This window comes from Pogonomyrmex barbatus, unplaced genomic scaffold (genome assembly GCF_055798465.1).
Source record: "Pogonomyrmex barbatus isolate J1 unplaced genomic scaffold, ASM5579846v1 scaffold3, whole genome shotgun sequence".
NCBI classification, from domain to species: Eukaryota; Metazoa; Arthropoda; class Insecta; order Hymenoptera; family Formicidae; genus Pogonomyrmex; species Pogonomyrmex barbatus.
The window spans coordinates 21,000,684-21,024,364 of NW_028297127.1; the positions used below are offsets into that span (position 1 = coordinate 21,000,684).

At 43.8% G+C, this 23,681-nt stretch overlaps 1 protein-coding gene and 1 long non-coding RNA gene across 10 annotated transcripts in view; one reads left to right on the forward strand and one right to left on the reverse strand.

Moving 5' to 3' along the window:
* The window catches only part of Mef2 (myocyte enhancer factor 2), a 71,983-nt gene that overhangs the window by 14,011 nt on the left and 34,291 nt on the right, over positions 1 to 23,681 (reverse strand). For 5 of the 9 annotated variants that reach the window (XM_089078954.1, XM_089078953.1, XM_089078956.1 and 2 more), the window contains exon 1: positions 12,642 to 14,458. The exons of 2 other annotated variants lie outside the window; for them this stretch is intronic. The gene's annotated coding sequence lies outside the window, so the exon portion shown is untranslated. Of the gene's footprint in view, positions 1 to 12,641; positions 14,484 to 16,669; positions 16,770 to 23,681 lie in introns of those variants that run through there. 2 more of the 9 variants (XM_089078949.1, XM_089078951.1) reach the window with 2 other exon arrangements.
* On the forward strand, positions 14,479 to 21,986 carry LOC148936147 (uncharacterized). Its single transcript, XR_016139747.1, has 2 exons — positions 14,479 to 15,925; positions 18,872 to 21,986. It is a non-coding gene; the product is annotated as an uncharacterized LOC148936147 (long non-coding RNA).

Consider the following 23,681-nt stretch of genomic DNA (forward strand, 5'->3'; position numbering starts at 1 on the left):
ATTGAGCTACCGCGGCGGCGAGCTAATACAATACTGAATTTTTAACTAAGTGTTGAGATAAAACCCATCCCTCCATCCTCTATCATAGATATCTCTCTTCCTAAAAAAGGGAGAAGGAAATATTTATCTTTCACTTTTCGAAAAACAACAGACAACTGGATCGCTAATGATTATACCTTCGGCGAAATCGAACTGTCGAACTAATCGATCTAGACCCGACGATGTCTAGGATAAAAAAGTAAAAAACAAAAGGAAAAAGAGATATTCGAAGAGCAGAAATCTTTGTATTTTGTTTTTAAAGTATCTTATTATTAAAAAAATTTGTAAAAAGCTTTTGAAATATAGCTTTCTCTCCGAGTGATGATTTGGTCTTGCGTCTCTCGATTTCTTATTATTTAAGTTTCGCTCTATATATAAACGCGATGTCTTTGATAGGCGCACTGCGCTATCTATTTATTCGCCGTGCTAATATAAAATGTGTTATTTTATAATGTGTGCTTTACTCGCGCATTATTTTTAATATATAGTGGTTAAATACTAGAATTAACCGCCCCGACCTGTCAATCTTGCATTCTTATAAACGTCCCTAGTCGACGCCGATCTGTCAGCAGCATTAATTCTTAATGCGCCATCCAAAAGAAGATTCGTCATTATTATTACAATACATTCTAAAATCGCAAACGATGGACGACAAACGGCACACAAATTAACGGCCGCGATATTACCGTAATACATTATAAATACGTAACTATTATGGTACGGCGTAGAATTAGCCACAAGTGCGACCGAATTAAACGTTTCGAGCCCACAAATAAATTGTCAGTGTCGAGAGGAAGGGAAACTAATTTAAGCCGGTGGGTGTTTTTACAGGCGAAAAATAAGCTCTGGGTCAACGAGTTTGCATCGCGGTTAATCCGCGATATCAATTCTTCAATTCTTCAATTCTATCTCTTCTCATAACGTGCCTTCTTATCAATCAATTCGAATCCCCTAAAAAATGATATAATTTCGAAGTTCATTTGGGAAAAAAAAAAAAAAAAGAAAAAAAGAAAAAAAAGCGAGAGAGACTTATATGTATTAAAGCCTCCCAACAAATTGTTGAAATTTTACAAATGTGGCTTGTAAAATTTAAAAGTCCCGTTAATCGCTTGCCTTACTAACCCGAGATAACTCGCGCTTTGCAGATACACGTATAAAAATATTATTGCGAGATATTGAACAAGATAACTGAATTTTTTTCGTGTAACAGAGAAAACATACAGCACGTTTCAACAGGAGATGTAAAGTGAGGATCGATCTTCCTCTTTCCTTTCTTTCTTTTCTTTGTAAAAACTTGACACCACCTTTCTCGTTGGGAAAAGTATCGGATGGTGTAATTTGCCACGGTTCACCAAATTTCGGAATTGAGTGTACTCCTCTAACGAGTTTCAAACTAAGGAACCGAAATCCGCTTGCTCACTTCGCTTATTTTGAAGATTAATTCGCCAATCCCGCTGTTCTTACAGCCCGAGGGCTATCAAAGAGAGTCTCTACGGCTTCGTTAAGGAAGAAAAGAATGACACGTGCCATTTTGTTACAATCAAAAAGATTCGCGCGGCATCGTTGGAGGCCTTTTTGTGATCGTTATTACAGATTGTCGAGAGGTAGATGTTTGAGACCGCGAGAAATTCGAAACGAGGGTAATATCGAGTCGAAAGATGACGAGAGAAAGAGAAAGAGAGAGAAAGAGAGAGAGAGAGAGAGAGAGAGAGAGAGAGAGAGAGAGAGAGACGGAGGATTTCGCGAGAGAGTAACGGCAATAATGAAAACTCAGTCGTGCTAATCGCTAAGAGAATGATGACTCATCATGCATTATGTTCAAATTGCTCTCGGCAAGTGCGCGACAAATGCAAAATGTGCGAAACGCAACATCTCGCGTCGGCAGTTTTATTATCGGTAATTGATCTCGTCGCGAGTAATCACCGACGTTCATTCACCTTCGATCATTTTTTTGAGCATGGAATCGCCCCCGACGCAGCATGACGCAAGAGATGCCCCATGAGGTTTCTTGATGTTTTTTTTTCCGAAAAGGGCAAAGAATTCGACTCCATATCATTTCAAATGCATCCCAAAATGTTATTTTTACAATCGGACGCGCTTTCAAATGTGTGCTAATATTATAAGGTTTTAACAAAATTTATAAGCGCAACAATCAATATATGCGGGGTGTATTATTGCATTTTAAAAATAAAAATAGGTCAAAATAAATTCAAATGGAACAGCTGAATTAATGAAGTCTTATTTAATGTGTTACGAGGCAATTTAATATCGTGGTTAAAATTTGCGAGATAAAAAAAGGAACCGAGAGCCCGATTTCTTCTGTAGATTATTAAAATTCGAAGTTACGAAATTGTGAGGAAGATAATGCCTTCGGATCGATCCGCGTTAAAGAAAGAACGGATATCAAGTCGCTTATAAAAAAAAAATGCTGTTCAACAAACAATGCACGAATATCGATGCCGCATATATCGCGATCGTTAAGAGGATGGAGCAGATAATCGCGAATTGTGTACTACAGAACGCGAAGTGGCTTCTTGCTTCTTTCCTGTTACAATGTTCGAAAGCATCGGCGCCTAGGTAATTAAAGCAATTAAAGGAGCCTTTGTATTCGTACACATAGCGCGCCGCGATTGGCAATGACGTCAGCTGGGAAATAGAAAGCGATTCCTTTATCTCTCGCAACCATATGCCGTATTGAGGCAGATAGCGTTAATTGCTTCGATCCATCTCCAATGCGATGAAAATGTAACGGTGAAATACGATCCCTCTCCCCCCACCCCGCCCCGTCTGAAAGAAAAGTTCGTGGCCGCCCTGCCACGATCCAGATCCAATAATCTTGGACGAACTAGATTTGAGTAAAAAGTTTCGCGGCAACGAAAGGGGATGGATTTATTCGGTATTCACGTCGGAGTCGCTGGAACTCGAAAGAAACTCAATCGGCAACGGAACTCTTTGAACTCGATTTGTCTCGTGGCTTCCGGCGGAATAACTCAACGTTTCGTGCAATCCGATTGTGACGTCGCGAAATCTAAAGTCATCCCTGCGACAAGCGCGAAAACACCTCCTTTCCGAGACTACCTTTCCGACTACGAGCAATGCTCGTGAGAAAAGTTTGACGGGCATGCGATGCGTGCTCTCTCGAGGTCTCTGATGCGAGGGTGGCGATTATTACTTCAATGCCATTACCGTGTCCTGAATGTGTAATACACGATGTCTGCTGTGTCCTAAATTGCGTAATACACGATCGATGCGGCAGGTATGACGTTCCACGCGTCCGAAACTCCTCTCTCTCTTCGTCCTCGATGGTTAAAGAGGCCGACTCCGCCGAGTCCGCCGAAAGAGCACGCCACCACGTATTTTACACAAATTTGCACAAATTGAGACGAAACTGAAGACCGATATATAATTACCGCATATAATTACGTATAAAACGAAACAAGTCCGAGTTCGAAAAAGTTTGCCGAGGCAAAAGACGAACAAATTCGTACGTCGCGGCTGCATTTTATTTTCGATTAGACGAAAACGATTAGAAATTCTAATGTTAACTGCCGAGTATCTAGACTATCAAAGTAGCGAGAGATAAGCTCTTAGCTTAAAAAAAAAAAATTCGTGATATTTCTCATGTCCCGATTATTCGCGAGTATCAAGAGAGACGTACAAAATTTATATATAGACAAGTTCATAATTTTTTTCATATCTAAATAAAAATATACGCTTTACATTCAAATACACCGAATCTCTAATTAAACAGCTTTCGTGAAACTAGCGATATCTAGAGTACACCAGTGCAAATACTTGGGAGTTGGGGGGGGGGAGAGAGAGAGAGAGAGAGAGAGAGAGACACTCCCGCGATATAGACGTAGAGATTCGAATTGTTATCTCATTGTGCAACGCGCTGTCCGATAAAGTAGCCAGTTGGCAATGTTGTGACTCAAGAATTTTATCGCTATTGATATGAATAACGAAGGTCACGTTCAGCGAAAGGGTTTCTGAATTTATGAAAAGTAGATGGCCGCCTAAGATTGGAAAGATACGCGGCGCGCTCTACGATTTGACACATGTCCGTAATTTGGCTATAATACCATGCAAACGATCGGCCAGGGAAATAACAACGCAAGTACATAATATAGCTACTGATAACGACAAGCTATTTAGCATACTTTGCATCTTTTTTATTTCGCTCACATTTTTTTTTTTTTTTTTCCTACGTTCAGACGATCTCTCCGGAATCATTAATAGTATTTTCCAAGGAAAACGTTAACGTTAATAGTAACGTTTAAGAGAAGAGCAGGGAGATCCTCCAATAATATTCAAATCCGGCCTTTTATGTTATATACAAAGACGATTATTTATAATTATCAGTGTCGCGTATAATTTTTTATGGAAAGGATTTGATTTAGAACATTCAGCGAGTTCCATCTCGCAAATAGAATTGCAAATCGCATTACTGACGTCGTTCATGTTCGCTGGTGATTTAATAGCTAAATAACTCATTAAAAAACAAGTGCCACAAAAAAATTTATAACAATTCCTCCATTCACACGCGCGAAATCGCTATGACATCATACACAATATTTTTTAAATGAACGATGCTGGTTTGCATCTCCTGCATTTAAAAATTTATTTTTATATTGCACCTTAAAAAAAAAAAAAAAAATACTCTTTACGAGTAAATTAGGGATTTGCGAGCTGTAACATCTCGAGTGTAAGAGAAAATCGCTGCACGTTTCTCGCGTGCAAAACTAAATGAATAAGCCTAGTCTCCTATTCATCTACGTGGTGGCTAAACGCGTACACGCGTTCGAGCCTTGCGGCATGCGATGCAACGACGGCTCGGAGGCGATACGTGGTGACGAAGGGAAAAGCTCTCACGGAGGGATCCGATTATACGAGGTGCACCACCACCCCGCTATAGAACCACCACAGCGTCGCTACCGCCGCCGTCGCCACCGTTGCCGCCACCACCACCATTTGTTCGCCGAGCGATCTGCGTCAGCGGATCGATTTCTCGACGGCGCGGTCTCGGCCGGCTTCAATAGCGGATTTGAGAAACGACGAAGAACGATAATCCGGGATGATCACAGTGCGGACTAACCGGCCGGCCGGCTTGGTTGGTCGGTCGGTCGGTCGGTCGGTCGGTCGGTCGGTCGGCCGATCGGTTGGCGGGGATTACACGCCCTAAAGTTTTCCCGTCGGTTGAACGACGAAGAAGGGTTGTTGCGCGCCGGCATACGCGAACAGGCGGCGCGTTAACAGGTTGCGACAAACAAGGAGTGGTCGTGGTGTACTCTTCAACCTTGCACAGGTGCCTCCCCCTCTCACCCCCTGTCTCCCCTCTTGCGCGCGCTGTCCTACTGCCAGTAAAGCTGTTGTACGAGCGAGCGAACGAGCGAAGAGGAGAGGGGAGGAGGGGGGGGGCAGATAGAGTGGATGTGGTGAGGCATAGACGCACACACATAACCGGAGAGCCAGTAATGTCTTGATGATAGAGAAGCGCGATTAATCGAGGCGTGCGAACGGAAGCGAATGGCAGATGGAACAACGCTGCTACAACCGATCGCCAGTTCTGTGTGGAATTTTCATTTTCCGTGAGATCGCCACGGCGCGATCCGATCGATCCTTATCGATCACATGGACGCGATTAACATCGCCACGGCGCGATTCGTAAGTATAATGTACCGAGCGAGAGAAATAATGTGCAACTTTAGCGCGCTATATATCGAGTACAGAATACAAATGTGTTATACAAGATATACAAGATGTACACATTTACGCTCTTTTTAGCTCGTATTCAATGTGTTTATCCAATAAAATAGCAAAGTAGAGAAACGTAAATACCGATAAAATCAGAATCAGGGCGAACAAACACCGACTCCACTCCTCTCTTTCTCTCTCTCTCTCTCTCTCACACCTCCCCATCAAGCGGTGGAAAATTGGATTAATAAATAAGATAGCCGAAAAACGTTTTGATAAATTCTCTTGTCTTCGAGGAAATGGCGAAATGCGCGAAAGCGAAATATACGGGACATCATAAGACATCAGGAGCGGGGAACGCGCGATCAAAGATAACGATATTCACGAGGAGGAATCACCGATCGATCCCTCCGCGCCCTCTCTCTCGCACGTGTAGAGGCAGCAATTTCGGCGATAACTCTAACGGTTCAATTATGGTCATCGGTGGCTTCGGCCTGCTTGATATATATCGAGCGATATATATATCTTGATACGAGGCGCGATGTAAAATGAAGCGCGACGAAAATAATGGGGAGGGGAGGGGGGGGGATGGAGTAAAACGGCGCGGGCGACGCGCCTCGTTAAAAAAAGCTGTTCAAATATTAACGAAATTTGCATACGTTATCGGACGAGAGCGCGAGGCGGTCTCGAAATATATGCTCGTGTCTTTTCGCGCATACGCGATCGCGGCAATAACACCGCGACGTTATGTAAGAGAGAGAGAGAGAGAGAGAGAGAGAGAGAGAGAGAGAGAGAGAGAGAGAGAGAAGACGGAATACAAAACTGCTACGTACGAATGACGAAGCGCTTCGCGCCATTCCTTCATTCACTTGTACTTGTTCCTCGCGTTCGACATATCGTGATATACGCTCGATATATAATTACTCGCCGTATCACGATTACTCGCCGGAACTCAATCTGGAACTGTTTTTTTTTTTTTTTTTTTTTTGCGGCACATCGAGTTAATGTAAATCGGGCAAATTAATCCGCCGCCTACGCGGCACAATCGAGGGATATTAAAAATTTGTTAAAATAAAGTTCACCGTTATCATACGATTGACATATCTGTGAATTTTCAGAGAGAAATCGCGAGTGCAATTAAATCTATTCGCATTCGTTCGTTCAAGTTCGAAGGTAAAAATTATCCGGTATCACGTATTATCTTTTTTTCTTAATTTACTTACGGTTAACTCATAAAGTCGATGTCTGAATCACGTTTTGTCTCTCATTAGCTTATATTACTCGTTATTACAACGAGATAAAGATCGACGAGATAAATAAAGAACGCGTTTCGTCTTGTTTACCAGTTCGGACGCGAGAATCAGGGCGACGAGGGTGATGTCGCGCGATCGCAACCCCCGCGATCGGATCGCGTCCCGTGCGTGCGCGATTACGAAACGCGATCTTGATACGAGGCGCGATGTAAAATGAAGCGCGACGAAAATAACGGGGAGGGGAGGGGGGGGGGGATGGAGTAAAACGGCGCGGGCGACGCGCCTCGTTAATTCACGTAACGACACATCGCGTGCTCGCGATGAATGGGAAAAGCTTTAGTAAATATAGTCCGAGGGGAGGGGGAGGGGGTTAGAATTAGAACGGCGAGTTAAAGCCAGGGTTTTTACGTGTACGCCAGACGTTATACATATAGCGCGGGCGGGAGAGAATTATCGGTCGCGAATCCGTTGTTTACGTTTCAAAAGCGCGTACGCGAGCGATCGAGTGGGCGAAACGTTTGTTGATTCTATGCCGGGACGACATAAATAAAGCTCGCGCATGCTAAAACTAATATTTAATAATTGTAATTCGATTATATCGGAGGAAAAAAAAAAGAGGAAAAGTCCAGAGGACAAAAATTCATCCGTGTCGGTATAATCGAACCCCCCCTTCGAGTCTGCACCGAATGAATTTTGAAATGGAAAATGAATTTTGCCAATCTTCGTATATATTTCCCATTTAACTTCTGATTTGATCGATTCAATATATTGTCGAAGGAAAAATATTTATAATTATCGCTATTAATTGAGAGCTACATATTAAAATTCATTTAAAAAATAGCTATCCTCGAAATGAAATTGAATTTACGTAAGCAAATATGAAAAAAATGCGCGCTCGTAATTAAAAATATGTCTCTGAAGTTTCGTAATTAATAGAATGAAATCAAGTGTTACATATCACTCGCGATCAACATCAACTGTCAAAGTTCATGCAAAATACCAATTCCTTCTTAAAACAAAAATAAATTCTCTGATATTTCGCATAAAAAGAAATGTGACACAATTTTTTTTCTATAAGCAATGCAATTAGACAGCGATGATCTTTATACAGGCGTAATGGACTATCCCTTCGCTGCGAATGTTTGTTACTCACGCGTGTGTGGAGGAAACGAGAACTTGCCCCCGCTCCCTTCCCCTCCCACCCGAGTCGAAGAGTTTTCCGAGTTCGCGGGATAATGATTTCTCGGGCGCCCATCGTCTTGCCACCTCGCGCGAAATCGACGTTCCGCGTATGATCGATCGCGACGCACGTGTGCACCCCGCGCGAGTAGGCACGGCTTTCCCAACCGGGAGGGAGGGGAGGGAAGGGAGGGGGAGGGGAGAGGGGAAAGGGAGGGGTGGAGATAAATTATTGCTCGCGCGCGCGCGACTAGTGAATGAAAAGCGGCGTAGCGCTCGCTATATATCCTCCTGTACGCTATCTTTACCGACGATGTACGGACGGAGAGATCTAGGAAAAAGTCCCCCGGCTCGACGTGTCTCTCTCTCTCTCTCGCGATCGAATTCAGTTTATTATACAAGAGCGTGTACCGCCACCCGGAGTGAGGGTCAGCGACCAGCCAGCCCGGCCTATACACACCTCGGGGGTCGAGAGAACGCGGCGGAAACACGGTAGTATCGGGAACGAATGTGTGTAATAATATTACAGCGACGTACAATAAGGTGACGCCAGAAATAAATCGCACGGATAATTTCGACGCGCGGCTCGAGAAGAACTCGCGCCCCGAGAGGAGGTGATTCGCGACGACCGGGGTCAATTAGTCGGAGAACCGTTTGAGTTTCGTTTGAGCGGAGTTATTGTTCGAGTGCGCAGGATGCTAACAGTTGTTCGGACCCTCCTACCGCGGGCTAATTCCGCAATTAACGATTTGAGATAATGTGAACGTAATGTAGAATCCATTATCGCATACGTACAGTGAGTCGATGAATTACGGATTATTAGAGTTATGAAAATATTACGTCACATCGGCGTAATGCCTGGCGCGATACCGACAGATCGTCGCGTCGGAGAAAAATTTCAACGATCGGGTAATTGAAGAAAATTGGTAAACGCAAATTTGCCGCTGACGAACATATATATATATATATATATATATCTTTCTCTCTATATCTTGCACACGATTCCTCTTACCTAATACAAATGCCGCTTTAAATTCTCCGCGGATTGTTACGCAACGCTCGACCTTCGCTCCTCGGCATCAAAAGGGGGGGAAAAAATAAAGTAAGTGAAAATTATGAAATTTCTTATCAAAAGGCGCATGGAGCAGGTTCGGTCGAGCGAGCGGCCCGTGCTTAATCATCGCGCGTCCGTTTCATCGGCGAGCCGGCCGTGGCGACGCCAACACGTGAGCCTCATTTGCATCTCGTTACATCGCGTCGATTAATAATCGGCCGATAGCGAGACGCGACTTCGCCGGTCGCTGGAGCGTTGCTATCTGACGAGATAAATACGTCACACACGAATACGCGCTGCGAGTGTAGCGGTCCAGCTGATAAAAAGTTACGTCTTATCGCGGCGGACGATTGTGTCCGCGACCGAGCCGAGTCAATATCGAATTCAAAGGATTATCGCGCGAGATGCGTCGGGGTCGAGGCACAATGAAACGTGATATACGTGAGGTGGCGAATATAAGAATCGCAGCGCGAACGGGGTGTCGTCCGTTGAGAGCGTTAACGGAAACATATCTCATCTCGGAGACAAATATCTCTCCTCGATTCCCGTTACCTCGGGAAAAAAAAAAAAAAAAGAAAAGAAAAGAAAAGAAAAATATCGAAACAACTCGCAAATAACGGCGCGAGCAGATTGATCAGATTTAAATTTTTATATTTAATAGCTCCAAGTTTATTATCATCGCAAAAATTGCCAACGCACGAGTGGTATAAGATTGCAGGAAAAATATTTCATCGGCTGTGTTATTCGCTGTATTCGCTGTATTTTTTTGCATTTCCTAAGGCTGTTTGAAGGATACGCAATAAACTTTATCTGTCTATCAATCTATGCCTTATTCTTTATATCTTATCCTTGTGTCTGATAATTTCAGGCCTGTGTCTGTGCGCGCGTATATGTGTTGGAACTCTCGATGGAATCTTCGCTCGACTAACAACTATGCCGGCTCGTTAGGATGTCGCTTTGTCGGATCGTTTATGCGTGCAAACTTGCGCAGATTCCGCACCGGTGCTCGCGCGCTAGCGCGAACCGATCAAAACGACCATCGATGATTTATGGTATTCCGAGTAAAATAACGCCGCGCGGTCCGGTAAAGCTTAAGCCACACGTTTCTTGAAAAGTGGAAATAAAGCGGCGCGGTCGGAAATATTTTATGCAAACGATGCGCTCGGAAGTAAGTCGCCGCCGCCGCCGCCGCCGCCGCCGCCGCCGCCGCCGCCGCTGCCGCCGCGCGCGCGCGTGCTGCTTTATCGCGCGATAAAATTTAAAATTAAAAAAAAGATAAATAAATATTACAGTTATTCGTTACAACGATAATATTGAGATAGGAGATTGTTAACGAGATTCGAAACCGCGATATTTATCTACGCTATTAAATACACGGACTTTGATCGATCGTTTTACGATATTTCTACAATCTTTCGAGATTAAACGAGAGTCAGTCGATCTCAAAACTTCTCTTCTAAACTTCACCTTTTTTTTCCCTCGATAAAAGTGTTTTAGATAAAAAAAAAAAAATAATAAAAATAAAAAAAAAACGGACGCGCGCGTTTCAGATGATCGAATATTGTTTTAAGGATCTGATTAAGTCTCTCTCGTCATGGGTAGGAGATATAATTTATCACAGAGGCGTGATCCTCGGATTACACGGTGAATACCAGGAGCGCTCTTTTCTCTCGTGTTCTACGAAGGGAGGCCGTCTTTAATCGGAGCGAGAGAACCGAGCTGGGTCCCCATTATTTTCTCGGTCAACCTAACAAAGTCGATATAACGACAGAAAAAAAAAGAATTAGTAACCCCCAACAATCTCCGCTTCGCAATCCTAAGCAACACTGTGTGTATCTTAACGCCGGTGATTCCTCCGATTTAACCTACTCCTTTATCTTCCACGCGTTTTATAAATAAAAATCAAATTCGCGTCGCAGTTTGACGTAAATTTTTATCAAGATCGCAAAAATAATTATAAAATCTTTTGCGCGGATGCGCAACGGTTCGATAATAAATTAACATAATATAGCGATAATCAGATCATTCTTTATTATTGGAAGTTTAAAAAACTGAGAGATTCCTCCGGAATTAGTTGTAATCTCTATTACATAACGTAGCGATAACTATCACGGTTTAGAATTTTAAATAAATTATAACCGAAGAGTGCAACGCTAGTTTTTCCGAACGCGAAACTGTTTTGTTTTTCTCTCTTTAAATAAAATTTAAATTCTCCAATCGGAATCTCTCTGCATGAAATCATTATTTCTGAAATTTCTAGAAGATTTTTACTCCCCCTTTTTTTATTCCTATTTTGTATTCCGCCCACTGTCAGTTTTCCATATTCTGATCATAAATTATGTAATATTTAAATTATGTAATCTCCTCGTTTAGCCTCAGCTATAAATTAGATAAAGGAATTACTACTATGTCAACGTAAACAATGTAATACCGCACACACGTTCCCCTGATTGTCTTATCAGCACGGCGTTAATTCCAGCTTGGAGAATGATTAACCGCGTATATCGAACCTGCATTCGTAGAGAACAATTGTTCTATGAGAGAGTACAACTTTTTACTTTATTCGAGCCACTCTCCCGAGATATTCCCGAGGTATTATTAAAAAAAAAAATACAATATCGAGCGTGAAGATCTCGGGAGAGTTACGTCCTCGTTATTCCAGCAGATTTTGACCGGGAATGTCAGATCCCGTGACAGATCTAATTTCAAATGATTATGAAATTACGGCGCTTTGAATAAGACAGTCGCCGATATCGGATTAGCAGAATACTGAAGCGCACAGTGGTAATGAAATTAAAGACGAGATACGATCGCCATTAACCACGTTATTCTGCGATTATTATTCAACGTCACCAAATTGCCGTCGCTACCGCGACAAGATGGTGCTAAATGCGATTTTAATAATAATCGCAGCCGCACGAGAGGAGGTCCGGTCCGATACTACGATACGAAATATTAGCGAGTCGCTCCTGAATTAAAAATGTCACGTTTCGCATAAAGACCGGATCGTGCGAGAGGAGAGACTCCGGGGAGATTGCTACGTGTGGAAGAATGCGAGGATTGTGTCATTGCGAGCCGGAGCCTCTCACAAAGTGGATCTCGCGACTGGTCCCCCGGGCCTCCCTCCGGCGAGGATCGCAGTGTCGAGGAGCGTCTCTCGAGACGGCGATCGCGTCGAACAGACGCGCTCGAGAGATGCCGACCTGGACGGGATCCAAGAAGACGTACACGCATACCTAACCAACTTGAATAGAGCGGGGAGAGGGGAGAGAATCTCGACGGAGATTCACCGTGACCGAAAGAGTGTTTCTCCCTGTCCTCCCACCCGTTAATCTCCCGTCCTGCCTTTTCTCTCTCTCTCTCTCTTTCTCTTTCGTCCGGTTTTTCATTCTTATCGTCGCTACTGCGTTTGGTAAACTCACCGGATCTCTTGCAGTCTAGTGGATCATCAGCGGAGCATGTCGACGGTAGGAGTCAGGTCGATCGGCCGAGTTCCTGCTGAGCCGCGGCGCGTATCGATCGATCTACCCCGCGAGAGCGTCAACGAGAGCGAGGCCGAGAGCGAGCGAGCGAGCGAGCGAGCGAGCGAGCGAGCGATCCTCGGAATCGGCGTCGCGACGCGGCGCGCCGCACCGCACCGCGCCGAGCCGCGATCGCGATCTCGCTCGAGAACGCGCCGCGTGTCGTCGGCGATGACAACGACGACAACAGCGACGGCGGCGGCGACGATGACGAAGATCGCACACCGCTAATTAGCTAGCAAACAAACGTGCGGGAATCACCGGATCGCCGGTGAAGATACCGTCGTCGCTGTGTCTCGTCGTGTCCCTCTTCCCTCTTTCTCTCTCTCTCTCTCTCTCTCTCTCTCTCTCTCTCTCTCTCTCTCTCTCTCTTACGTTCAACCGTTCTCCAGAACGACGTCAATGGTCCCGCGCGCGATCGATATCTCCCCCACACCGCGATACAGCACCCCCGCGGTCGCCTCGCACAACGGAGAGACGGGAGAGGCGAGATCGCGAGACGGAGCGCGATCGTTCGATCAAAACAAAACTTCTCGCTACTGCTGCTGCTGCTGCTGCTGCTGTTGCTGTTGTCGCTACTCCTTCTCCTCCTCTTCCTCCTCCTCCTCCTTCTCGTCCGCCTTCTCCTCCTCCGCGCCGGATGTGGATTCTCGCACACTAATTCGCGTCGTCGCTAGCCGATACCACGCCAGCCGAAACGACGGACGAGGAATTAAAACAGACGGGCGCACTCACGAGTTGGCGGCTCCTCCTTCTCCTCCTCCCTCGCCTTGTTGTGTCTCCTTATCGGCGAGTTCTTATTTCTTCCTCCTTCTTTGGCACACTATTCTCCAGCCGGACCAATCCTCTTCCTCTCTCGCGTTCGCACGCACGAGCGCGTGGACGTGTGCGTACCGTGTGCGACGCGCCGCTTTCTCGTGATCTTCGTCGGCGACGATCCGCGTTACGGTTCGCGACGAGTGAGAAAAATTCGTCGCGAACGTCCGTCAATTTCATCCGCGTAAAATCTCTCTCCTTTCTCTCCTTCCGCTGTTCTCTCGTTCCTCTTCCTCCGCTTCACCTTCACCTTCGTCGTGAATCACTCGCAAAAAGGGCGCACGATTACATTTGCAGGGACGTAATCCCGATTGATAATCCCGCGTTGTGTCGCGGCGTGACGTGAATCATTCTCAGACGGTGATGATGGTGACGGTCGTCATCATCATCGTCGTCGTCGTCGTCGTCGTCGTGCGTGAACGCGCGCGTGGGTACGCTCGCTCCGATTCGTGTCGTCGTCGCGCGCGATTAAGATAGGTTAGCTTTTGTCCGCGACGTCGTGCTCGCGGGGACTAGATGCGTTGACTAGATGCGCGGAGCGTTCTTTCTTAAAATATACTTTCTTCACGCGTGACAACAAACAACGACGGGGAAACTGCGAGGCGAAGACGGCGACGGAGACTCCGACGGCGTAACACGCGCGGACGGCACTGCTTCTCCTCTACGCTACCAGAGCGTATTCAAATTTAGACACGCGTCGTCTCTCCGTGACTCTCCGACGAGTGCTGCCCTGGCGCACACAGTCGCGCGTATGTACGACGATGCACGACGGCGACGGCAACGACGCGACGGCGGTGACGGCAGCGGCGGCGGCAACGGTGGTGGCGGTGGCGGTAGCCGCTTGCGGTGAGCTTGCCGTGAGGACGGTTAAAAAACCGGGGCGGTCGCGCGCGCTTCGACCAGTTCGCCCCGAGTTCGCGGTCGAGCCTGAAATAAAGATTTGAGGAAGTCGCGCTGAGAATCGAGCGAGAGAGTGTGCGTACGTGTGTGCGAGCGAGACGAACGGAGGAGGGAGCGCGCGCGGGAGTAAAGAAGGAAGGAGAGAGCGAGAAGAGCGAAGAGTGGAGAGAGAGAGAGAGAGAGAGAGAGAAAGAAAGAGAGAAAACGAACGAGCGAACGAGTGGAAGGGAGAAAACTAGTCGCTACGGCTGGTAATCGTGTACCAGTCGGTCCACCTCGTCTCTGAGGTTTGCCACGGCGAGCCGAGATACGTCGTCGCAGCGTGGCTGCTCATTGGTCGATAACGCCACGGACGTCAGCCGGCGACCGGCCAATCCGGCTGTGCAGCGCGCGCGCGCGCGCGCCATCTCGTGCCGCTTATTGCCGGCTCATCGCGGCGTAGTCGCGTTCCTCCTTCCTCTCAACCCTTTCGCTTCGCACTCGCATGGCTCGTCGTCGCGTGTACTCGGCTGGCCGGTGCAGCGGGACGCGTGCGCGATGTGATCATCGTCTCGCTCGCGTCAACGAGAGGAACGGAGCGCCGTGCGAGTATCCGCGCGTTGAGACTGACTGAGACTGCTGCGAGGCTCCGATCAGCGGCACAAGCTCGAAACTTGTTCGTACGAAGTAACGCGACGCTTCGGCTCTTCCTTTTCTTCATCGCTCCTTTTATCGATTAATGATGATCCTCTTGGCTTAATCGAACAATAATTTCGTCGATTGTTCTAATATTTTACTCGATGATACGATCGAACTTGCTCGAATTTCTCTTATGATATACATCAAATGAAAAAAATATGAAACTTCTGAGAAAAAAATGCGTGCCGAAAAATGTGTTTAACATCAGTGAATCAATAATTCACATCATGAATAATGCGTTGCAAATTTTTCGTAATAGACAGTAAATGTAGTATAGAGAAATGTAATAAGGAGAATTGAGGCACGGATAATAAAGGAGACATTTGTCTCCTTTATTTTTATAAATCGCAATCTAAATACAATCAAATTTATGCTTCTTTTTCTATCTTTCAGCTCATAGCTGTGAGATTGAGATTCAAGCTTGATCGTCTGAGATAAAAAAAAAATGAATGCAGTTTACAGCGATTCGGTAATCAAACCTCTCAAAATCTCGATCGCGATCTCGTGGAACACGACACGGCAGAGAGATCGAATCGATACGCAGTAAACAATCCGCGATTCCTGGTAATCGTCTTGAATGCAATTCGCAACCTTGCCGACGCACATGTTAAACGATGATTAAGTTTTCTCACGGCGTAGTATTTTCCTCGGTCGGCAGGAAGGCAAAGCGCGGGGGAATTCGCGCGATACTGCGGCAAGAAAAATACTTCGCGTATCGCGAAAAAGAGGCGATTATGAAACGAAGCGATTAACAACGACGAGATTACGAGCCGTTACGTCGCCTCACGCTGGTAAGAGAGAGACGCTGTTGCTGCTGTGAGCGAGGAGCGCGCGCGCGCGCGCGCGAGAGAGAGAGAGAGAGAGAGAGAGAGAGAAAGAAAAAAATGTCGATTAGAAAAACATGACAAACGCACTTAATAGTGCATTGGCGTCAATCGATGCGCGATTTGATCGGCGAGAGGCCGCGTGTTTACGCAAAGGTGGCCATCCTTACACTTTATTAATATTTCGCCCGCCAGAAATAACGCGGTAGCGGCGGCGGCGGCGGCGGCGGCGGTACGGTTCAAGAATCGACCTGCGTTTTATACAGAGTTGGCGCATTATAAAGTGTGCACGCGCCCGAGAGAGCCGACGAAAATAACAATTGTGTTATAGACCGGCCGTATATACGCGAACGCGCGCGTCGCGTCGACCGCCTGGAGTCATACACCGCGGTATGCAGGCGCACGATTCTATTTAAGGCGTTATCCACGCTTCCGCTCGATTTCCGCGTAACATTACGCAAGGAAGCGCCATCCCTCTCTCTCTCTTTGTCTTTGCAAACGACAACCCGACGGATCCAGACGCGGAAGACTCGATCTCCGCGACTGGACTCGCGCGCTCCCAGTTTTACGAGACGTCCGTCATAATTCGAGTCCCCCCCCTCCTCCCCCCCCCCCTCCCCCGCCAAATGACTCGATTTGTATTCAAGCTCGTCCATGTTCACGCGCAGTATACGAGATATCCGTGAGAAGAGAGATGGATAAAGTATTTACCTTAACAGAATTCTAATTTCATGGAGTGAATCGCGGGAGCGCGATGTCGAAGAGTTGATGATTGGTCAATCCTATCAAAACATTTCCCCTGTAGATGATACTATAATTAGAATAAATAATAGTCTATAGAGGCTAATCCAAGTCCAAGACTAGTCTAGAATCTCATCGTGATTATTTTTTAATCGTCAATCCGTGAAAAATAAATAAAATATGTATGTGCGCGAGGGAATAATTATTCGTTGAATGAAAAAGAGAATGAATAGATGATTCGATCTAAAATCGTTCGTCGACAGAATTTTCGAGACCGCGCGATCGGACATTCAAAAGCCGATGTCCCTGTTTCCACCGGATGCATCCGAAATTGACGTCGATTTGCTAAGGCGATATCGAGTGTCGCGGTAGCATGTCAGTCGTAGTCGCCGACATTCGCGGTCCATCCGTCGCGAGTATAGACGGGAGATAGCACGACCATTTGAAATCATCCGTTCTGACAAATATATCAAATCCCGAAAATATCCGCGCGTACATTTCCGCAGTCAGATTTCGCGACATCCACACGCCATTAAACATTTCGAAACTGCGCTCGCGAACGATCGGAACGATCGCAACGTCGAAATATCTCTCGTTTTTTTCTCGCCGAAACGAGAGATTAGAATGAAATTGTAATTAGTAAAATACCTGAAATCTGTTCTGACAAATATATCAAATCCCGAAAATATCCGCGAAATGATAGAATCAATATATGGTGGACTGACAATGTACAGCCGAATGTACAGGTCCCGCTGCGACTGTAAATTCGGCTTCGTCGAGCCCAGAACGCCAACACACGAGTACTCCCTCGTCGACGAACGTGAATTTGCTCGTACACGAGTTATATTAGTTGACAATGAATTATACGGAAGAGATTATTTATAAGATTTCCGAATATCACGTGCCGTGAGAATTTATTCGATTCGATCGCGAACTGATAGATCCGCGATCGGGAAGCCCGATTTAGGCTCCTGACAGCTCATGTACAACTGTTGCACTGGCCTGGATCGTACAATAAGATGGATCTACGGAGGCGAAGTATTCGTGTCGGATATTCGTCCGACGTAAAAAGTTCGGGAGGGAAACCCCGCGCGGTGCCTGTCGATATTTAACGAATTATCGCCGGTACGGAGATAAATATAAATCTACTCCAGGTCGCGAGGATCGTAATGTATTATGCATGAGTTGCAATGTAGCTGTACCCCTGCAGAAGTTGGACAACCTAACCCGTCGAGAAAGAGAGAAAGAGTCTGAGAGAGAGAGAGAGAGAGAGAGAGAGAGAGAGAGAGAGAGAGAGAGAGCGCAGACGAGTGCTCAATATGTCCTGGTCTATCGATCTCGTGCCGAGCGAATACGAGAAGACACGAGAAAGACGGAAGACGAATAAGTAATTAATAAGCTTAAAACGGGCCTGCGGTCGACGATGATCGTTCGCATTCGGGGATACGTTCGGATACGCAACGGTATCGCGTAGTGGGCAACGGGGTCGGTGGGTTGATTACAGGAGTAGACTCACTCGGCGATATGTGAGTTTCATGTGAACCATCATAGCGACCACATATCGCACGATCAGATATTTCTAAAATTTTACGAAAGTTAACGTTGGATTTGATTTGATTCGTTTAAATCAATTGTTTTAAATCGCAGTAATAATTATGTATATATATATATATATATATATATATTCTATATAGAATTATTACTGCGATTTAAAACAATTAATTCAAACGATCAAATCAAATCCAACGTTGACTTTCGTAAAATTTTAGAAATCTAGATCTGGTGATATATATATATATATATATATATATATATATATATATATATATATATCACCAGATCTAGATTTCTATATATATATATATATATTTATTTATTTATTATATCACATCTTGATCAAGGTAATATTTATTATCTTAAAATTATTTTATCGAGATTAAAATACGGCGAAGAAATTTCTCGGAGATAATTCATTGTTCTGCTTCAATATTAATTCTATTTTTCTCCCCTTCCATTTTTCTTCCAGAAGTCGTTACAAAATCCCGGTATCCTCTTAAAAGTCAACCGATAAAAGAATTTTCGATATGAGCATTTTTTAATATCTCGAATTTTAATATTTGTATTGAATTGTATTGATATCTTGAATTTTAATATTTTAATATTTGTTTTCAGATGTGGGGTTTCGATCACAGGCAAAAACGGCGACCCCCGAGCATTCGAGGGGGCTCGTGTGTGTCGCCCGCTCGTACGAGTGCGCCGTATAAAATATCGAAAAATAATGTCAGATCGAATGCTCGATGCTCGGGCGAACAGGGATATTTAATTAAGCGACATAAGTTATGTATGTCCGCCGTGCGGAGATGAAGCGAATCGGCGCGACGTGACGCAACGCGATGCGCCGCGTCGCGCCACGCCGGACGGATCGACCGCCGCACGTACATGACAGTGACACTTTCGTGGAAGAAAATATACCTATCCATTCAATTGGAAATGACAAATTAACAGCGAAGTACGAATAATAGACGGGTAACTCGGTTATGAGGTGCATTCGAGAGGAGTCATGTGAAAAATAACGCTCCCTGCAGTTTCTGGCGGTTGCCGTTGATCGATATGGATCGCGATCGACAAACTCTTTCTCAGATTTTACGAGAGAAGTCGACTCCGTTCATGTTATATTATTTTAGCATAATATTACTATTTTGATATACCCATCGCGCTGAAATCATGGAAAATGGAAATAAGTCATCACTTGTCAACCACATTTTTTGAATCTCTCTCTCTCTCTCTCTCTCTCTCTCTCTCTCTCTCTCTCTCTCTCGTTTAAAAATTTGTAAAATATAAAACAAATCGTGTATGCTTAAAATTACTCTCCGCAATTGAGACCAATTTAATGTCGCTACTGCGACTGCTCTCGATGCACATCAAGAGTCGCGCGCGCGATAAAAGTATAAATTACGAAAATAAACTACGAATCTTGCACAAAAAGATTTATCCGCGAACTGCATTTCTCATGCATTTGGTGCATTAAATATAACCCATTTCTATTTTCGACAAAATCTTGTTTGCGAAAAAAAGAAGAAAAAAGAAAAGGATGTTTTTCCGTCGAGAAATAATGTTATTAAATACATTAGCCTGGAAAGTTTCTAAGTAAATTTATTACAAGATTTTAACTCATTGTAATTATTCTTGTCAATTTTTTTTATACATTTTTGTTCGTCAAACGTTATAGTCATAAAAAGTACTTGTTGCTAACAAATCCTTTTCATGTCGCTCGCTCTCTTTTTCTCTCTCTCTTTCTCTTTCTTTACTAATATAACGTGAATCTTCTTTCCGATGTTAAATCGTCATGCAGAAAAGGCTGAAAACGTGGAGACGAGAAGAAAATTCCCGGAGGACACTTTGGAGAGAGAAAAGGGAAAGGCGAAAGAAAAGGGGAACGAGGGAAAAGAGAAAGCGTAGAGTACAGGTAGAGATGATGGGCGCGGATGCCTTTTAGCACTGTAAAAGGGATGCCGGGCCCTCGTGATCTCCTTTTGCTCGACGGTGCGAAGGAAAAACAATGAACGTAACAAATACCTTCCGACCGGCCGGATCGATAACAATATCGGGGTGATATGTTATAGCATCCCTCTCTCGCTATTCCCTCCCTTCCCTTCCGTTGTACCCAAAGTCCCCGCTATCTCTCTTTCTCGCACATATATCTGTATATATTATGTACACACACACACACACACACACGCGCGCGCGCGCGCGTGTGTATATACGAATATATACATATATACATATATCTCCGTCCCTCCTCCCCGTCTCTTTCTTTCGCCGTCAAACTCACACGGCAGCAGCAACGGTAGCAATGATATTAAATTCTTCAGGAAAATCTAGGAAAGTCCATCTTCATTATCGGATGAACCGCGCTTAACCGTGTGACCTGGTCGATCGAGCGCCGAATCGAAAATAGCAGGCGAATCGAAAATGATGGAGAGTGAGAGACAGTTCACCTATTAGAAGTTAGCCCCCCACTTTTAGAAATAACTTATTTTGAGAGTTGTGCTGAATTGTGCTAGGTTGTGCTGATTTCTGCTACATTGTGCTCAAATTTTAAAACTGTAATATGAAAAATGTCATAAAAAATGAAAAAAAAAAAACGATATTTTAGGCTAGCCCCCCACTTTGCGATTTTTTTTTTAATTTTCTCAATTGTGCTAGGTTGTGCTAACATTGTGCCAAAATATTATCTTTAAAAAATAATAACAATAGAAGTTATAATAAATAATAGATTAATAATAAAAATTATAATAATAAAATTATAATAATATTATATAAAATTATAATAAAAAATAGATTTGAGAAAAAAAAATATATAAATGACATATTCTTGTATCAGTTAAAGTGCTCTTTATATCGTTGTGCTGACTTGTGCTGGGCTAGCACAACTCAGATATGCATTATTATCAACATTCATTAACTACAAACCCGAATGTTTAACAAAAAATGCGTGCGTGAAGGGCCGCGTTTAAGAGTAAAGGGCCCTTCATATCATATTGTGCTGACGAAACCGACGGTTGTGCCGACTTGTGCTAAGCGAGTATATGTTAGATATGCATTTGTATGCTCTTTAGATGACTGATACAAAAATAAATGTCATTTATATATATCGTTTACTTTACATTTTAAACGCGACTTACCGTGTGTTACCGGTGTGAAATGTAATAATTAATTTTGTCTCGGTATAATAAAGTCCCTTGCCAATCACGTAATGTAACTTAAAAGAATCGCACTGTTGAAAGTTATAATTAGCAAATTTAAATTTCAAATTTAAATTAAATTCATCCGATTATTCTACAAAAATAAATTTGCTCGTGAAAGATATGAATCATTTTTCAATTTTTTTTAGTTTTCCGATTCCAAGTTTTTCAATCTAATAAAATTATATACGTACGATTAATTATACATAACACGTCATATAGAATATCAGCGAGACTAGAATGAAAAGCTAAAATAAAATTTCAGATTTCTATTCGTACAATTTACAAGTACAACGTTGGAAATGAAATCATGAATCTTCTTTTCTAATATTAATTCTAATAAATTTACTCTTTGAAAAACCGTCGAGCAATATATATATATATCATTTTTATAAAATAAATCGCTTGTCTGTCATTAAAAAAATTTCTATCTATCTCTTCCAGATAAGAAACTTTATATTATTTATCAAATAGGTTCTCGTTGCTAATTGAAACTTATTAGATTCTACGAAATATTATCTTCAAATAAAAAAAAAAAATAATACACGATCAGAAACAATATAAAATGTTCAGAAAGGATTAAATTCAATTTCACAAGTATAAAAAAGGATCAATATCATAATCTTCGATACTCGAATTGAATATGCCCTAAATCTAAAAATCAGAAAAGATCCTAAAGATAATTTTCCGATAACGAATCAATATTTACTTTAAGAAGAAAATTGAATCGTGAATCATCATTATGTAATCACAATATCTATCATGAGAGAAGACCTATAAATCTATATCGAAATCAATGTAGATAACTCTGAAGAATATAGATTTTGACTTATAAATAAAATGAAACTGATCGCTGTGTTTAATTGCAACATTGGATGCATATAATATAGGACGATTGAGATCATGGAAATATATTCAGCAGCCCCAACACCGACTTGTTCGAATATATCGCAGAGGTTCTGATATATTCGATTTCGAAACCATCTCCAGATCTAACTCAGATAGAAAATGGATCTCATTCGCGAGTAATTCAATGAAGTGTAATTTTTAAACAGCACAAACGGGGTCGCCGCTAACTAGAGAAGAGAGGATATTTCTAAGAGATATTTCGAGAAAAAGATCTTACAAGAACGTACGAAATGCGAAAACTAAGGATAATAATTTAAATCCGAGAGAAAGAGAGAAAGAAGAAGAGATGAGTGTGGCGTGCACGTACATCACCACGATGTTATATCACACCGTGGATTCGATCAAATATCGCGATCGATAACGTTGATCTCGAATGATCGAAACGTAGAAGTTCCGAAGTTGTGTGAATCATGTGCTCAAATTATGCTCGTAGATCTCCGACCGGGAAAGCTTTGAGCTCGCGGCTTAGATCTCGCTCGGTATTTGTCCCAAAGCTCTCCTTCCGGAGGAGCAAAGAAACTCGAACTTCCCGTGGAAGAAGTAGGTTTCGAAGGTTCGTGCGTTCGTGCCGAACGAAAATACCAGGTGGCGACCATACCTCGTATTACCCCTTCGAGCAACAGCACTAACGACTCGTGTCTCCCTCTCTCTCTCTCTCTCTCTCTCTCCCCCTTCTCTCTCTCTCTCTCTCTCTTTCTCTCTCTCTTTTTTACTCTCCGCGCGACACTCCAACTCAAGACAGGCGTCTGTTGCCATACCGGATATCCGCTCACCCTGCCTCCCCCGACATCTCCAAGGGACATCTTGCTCCTGGAGCAACGGCTGAGAGAGGGACTTGTCGAGGGGGAGTTTTAACGCGCAGGGGGAGTTTTAACGAAACAATATATATATATATATATGTATATACACGTGGGCGGGATGTTCACATATTGGCCGGTAACGCGAGAACGTGTCACGTTAAAGCCGGTGTATGTCTGCCTACGTTTTAACCCTTCATTGCGTTTTACGCGATAGCACCCAATGGATACTGGTGCGAATCAAAGAGTGATCGATTTTCTCGATTAATTTCCATCTCATCGTGCCGCGACAGAAATAGAAACAACAGACGCTACTAAATATACATATCATATAAATATTCGTAAATTTTATCGAGCAACAACGGACGATATCCAACGGAAAATATCCGTCACGGACACGTCTGAAAAGATATTTCACCTCGAATGAATTCTCCCCGCGAGTAAGTCCCTTTCGTAAAAATTCCTAGCAGGGAACAGTAGCGAGATCACGTAAAAATCAGCAACAACGACGTGCAATCCCGTTATGTTATT